General features: G+C 38.4%; 1 long non-coding RNA gene across 1 annotated transcript; it reads left to right on the forward strand.

Moving 5' to 3' along the window:
- Nucleotides 1-679: 679 nt before the first annotated feature.
- Nucleotides 680-865, forward strand: LOC132069342 (uncharacterized). Its single transcript, XR_009417754.1, has 2 exons — nt 680-760; nt 812-865. It is a non-coding gene; the product is annotated as an uncharacterized LOC132069342 (long non-coding RNA).
- The last annotated feature ends 3,313 nt before the right edge of the window (nt 866-4,178 follow it).

A 4,178-nucleotide genomic window follows, 5' to 3' on the forward strand; every position in this document is an offset into this window, starting at 1 on the left:
ATTTCTGTCCCAAGATTGATTATTGTATTATTTATAATACTTAGCAGTAGTTTTCGCCTAAGTTACTCGGACTCTTCAAAAGTGTTGCCGCACCCGTGTCGGATCCTTCAAAAATACACTACTTTCGAAGGATCCAACACACACCCGGTGACATTTTAGAAGAGTCCGAGTAACATAGGTTTTCTCTGGTTTGCTACTTTTATCTCTTCTTAATTAGAAATGGTAAGTGACTCCATAATGTTAAGTTCTTTTCTTTTCTTATTGTCATTGATCATTGATCAATGAATTCTTATATAGCTAATATAATCCTTCTTTGATAGATTGAATTATTTCCTCCCTTAAGAAAATACACTAAGAGTAAAGGGGCAGGGTGCAAGACTAAACGAGTTTCGAGCTGTGCATCACTGATATAAAAAAAACTGATACTCAAAGACTGAAACTGATGATCGAACTGATCTTTATCATGAAGCTGCGAAGAGTTTACGGACAACAAGAACTACATATATATCATGTTTTCATACCATTTCTTCATGTTTCATGCCACTGGGAAACTACCAATCAAAATGGTAAAGGAAAAGTTCAAAGGGAAGAAATACTTGCCAGAAAAATGATATACCTTGGCATATCCTTTGTCCAGCACCAAATGGGATGAAGTCCAAGTTATTTCCTTTGAAGTCAAATCGAATTATCAAGAAATCTCTCTGGTGCATTCTAAATCCTCTTGGGTCCCTTCCAATTGCCTAAGCATTCACCAAAATTCGTGTTAACCATCAATCTCACATTTTCCGCTGCTCAGTCTACAAACTGAGAGATGGACGGTGTAACATTAGTGTCTCTGTAATGACCGACCTTAGGTACTTCAATTCATCAAAGTATGTTTTATCTACATAATCACTGAGGACTTGTCAGACCTCTTTTTGGGATTTTCTAGGACACTAGGATTCTTTAACATTTCTGATATTGCCCCATCAATGGTCATTCTTGATGCCTAGCTCCCCGCGCCAAACATGTCCTAGCATGGACATATCATAAATTCAGTCATAATAAGCTGATGATAGGAATTACCAAATAGAAGGATTAAGATGCTATTGAAGCGAGTGAGCACATCATCTAAATGCTTAAGCTGTTAAGAGAGAAAGCTTACTGAGACCACTGCTTTAATGATGTCACGAGATAGTGTCTTTTTTTTTTTTTTTCACTCCCCTGAGTTCTTAAAAGGACATCCACCAGGTCCTCATCATCAATGCTCTTGGTGGAAGTGGCATCAACCTTACTGTTATGTGGTCGTTAATTATTTATGTCTTCAAGCATGCTATCTACTTCACTGTGGCACTTCTCCAATTTGGTCTTTAGTCCACTCATTATTCGCAACAACTTTATGTAAGGATAAAGATCTTCAATGTTAAATGCTGATGCCAATTTAAGAACTTGATATAGTACAAGTGCCTCATGGTCCTTGTATCTCTTTCCTAATGCTGCTCTTGAAATTAGACTAGACAAAGTTGAATATACCTTTTCTGTAAGATTGATGGTTGAACCATCAGAGAAAGCTTGTCATTTGGTGAGACGTGCATTCTCTTCTTCTCAGAAGTTCCTATGTCTAGGTATATTGCTCCTAGCTAGGGATCTAACATTATGCAGCATGGCAAGCTAATTTTGCGTGATGGAGTCTCCCCCTAATAGTTGGAATTCTCTGATTAACTCTGCACATACTAGAAATTGTCATAACATTTCCATCTACCACAGATACTGATTGCACCCAAATAGTTAACCGATAAGGCAACCTAGCTTAGAAGCAAAAGATGAATCCATAGAACTGTATATGCTTCCTGTGTCTATGAGAATAAGCAAATGCTGTTTCTCATGGTGCCCTGTCATCCAGTCAGAGCTTAAGAGATCGTAAGTTTCTTTGGCTCAATTAAGGTTCCTCTGCTTGCAACTTCGTTAGAGCTTATAAATTATTTATGCATCTTACTCTTTTTAGGAGTAAAGGATTCATAAAACGAATAACAAGTCTTAGGACCTTTATCACCCATTTCGAAAATACCAAGAGTTATGACTTACGCGAGTGGAAAATTTAGGTGTATTGAGATGGCTTGGTCAGAACGTACCTTCTGTTAGGAGCAGGGAGGACTCCATCCATTATCTGATAGCAGAACTCCAATCATAGGTTAGTACAAGGGCAGTCATGCTCAATGTTATACTCTCCTTTGTCCGTCACCTTTGCGGATCCCACGGTTAAGCTTCATGATTGATTCCACTTTGTCTTGACTCGACGTCATTTCATTGAAGAATCTCTCAACAGCTCCTCGAGTGTCTTCATTTCCATAGCTGCCTTACCTTCTTCATTTTTTTTTTTCTGTTGTTGTTGCTGCTTTCACCATACATCATGACAAAGGAAATCCTTGCTCTGATGCCAAATGATGCCGCTATAGTGAATCATCCAGGAACATAAGTGTTCAGAAGAAAATTGTAGGGTTCAGGGATTATTAGCAATCCAAAAAGAACTAAAAAGGAATGTGCGATGACAATATTGCCAAATATGCCTACACTGAGAATTGAAATGGTCTTTTTCAGGGCTACAACCACATGCAATTCAGGTCATTAAAGCTTACTACAATTAATACATAGTAACTAATCCACTCAAAGTGGCTGTAACTGCCTTTCACGTGAAACGCCATGCAACAAAACCCCTCCCCTTGCTGCACATTGCAATCCACTATAGAGCCATGCACACTTCTCATGTCATGCTTTATCTTCTGCCAAAGATCATTTAAAATGTTATTTGTTATACGTTATTGTCAACAGACCTGTAACTATATACCAAAACAAAGCCAATACTCAATGGAAACATCAACTCATTATCAATCAGAAAATGACAGCTGACAACACTCTGGGCAGCATGTTATAAGCACTACCATGATTCCAGATAAAGTTACTTAGGTAGTAGGTAAAAAAAATCCTAGAATACAGTTGGAAAACAACATATCAACAAGTGGAGGAATGTGGAGGCGTTTGGGCTGCAATTTTCTGCCACGCAACACAATCAAAGGTTAACTTCACTAATTCTTACAAGTAACACAACCTGAAATAATGAAGCAGATACAAGAGGGGGAGAGCTTGTTATTATAGCAGAGATAATTAGTGACGGCTGCTTTAGTCACTAAACAGAGGCATTGAGGCATGTTGATAAACCAGGGAGTTCATAGGAAATAAGTAATAGCTAGTTTAGAGGGATTGTGAAATCATTTCCAGGGGGTAGGTGGTTGAGGGACTGAACAAAAGCCAGGTGTAGTGGGGTAGTGGATAAGGAAGAAATTTTGTTTAGGTTATGTGAAGTAAGACAAGTCTAGTGCCATCCGTCACAATGAAGGGAGAGCAAAGAAATCTTTGGACGGAACAAGCTGGTGAGGAATAGAGATTGAGTGGTAGATGGGGAGAATCAGAGTAAGTTGAACCAGTGATAGAGGTGAGACATTCTTGCATTGAAGGTGCCGTTATCCACCAAAATATACATGACTGTTTTACGATTCAGTGTTAACCCATGTTTTCATGTTCTACACGAGCTAAAGTATTGAAGTGAAAATGGAGCGGCTGAAAAGTCCCAGCATTCTTGGAACACCCTACACCAAGAAAAGCTAACTAGCAAATTTCTAACAATACATGGACACATCATAAAGCCAAAGAAGCATAAAAGACTTCCACTCAAATCACCAAAGTCTAACTCATTATTATGTACTTGATTCGTATAGAAAAGAAAGATAAAAGAGACGGTCAGAAATTGCCAAAATTCCTATTTCCATAGATAATAAGACGTCTTTTACTTGACATCCATGACACAGAAAATAGAAATTAAGGAACCTTTGCCAACGGAAGAGGTAGAGGTTAGTAGCATTTGATATCTTCTTTGTTTATTTTGTAGCACAAATTTCACGATATAACCTAGCCCAGAAAACTGTGTTCCTCCAAAGGTATTCCATCTCGGGATCTTGCCGTCAACCACGCAAACTATTCTTTCTAGGTTTCACCCAGTCCAAGAAGACAGCTGATACATACTTGTTACAGTGTGCTCTGCCTAGACATCCTACTACTACTACAACAACAACAACAACAACAACATACCCAGTATATTCCCACAAATATGTCCAGCTTCACATTAGTTAGATGAGTGACCAACA

Source organism: Lycium ferocissimum, chromosome 9 (assembly GCF_029784015.1).
Source record: "Lycium ferocissimum isolate CSIRO_LF1 chromosome 9, AGI_CSIRO_Lferr_CH_V1, whole genome shotgun sequence".
NCBI classification, from domain to species: domain Eukaryota; kingdom Viridiplantae; phylum Streptophyta; class Magnoliopsida; order Solanales; family Solanaceae; genus Lycium; species Lycium ferocissimum.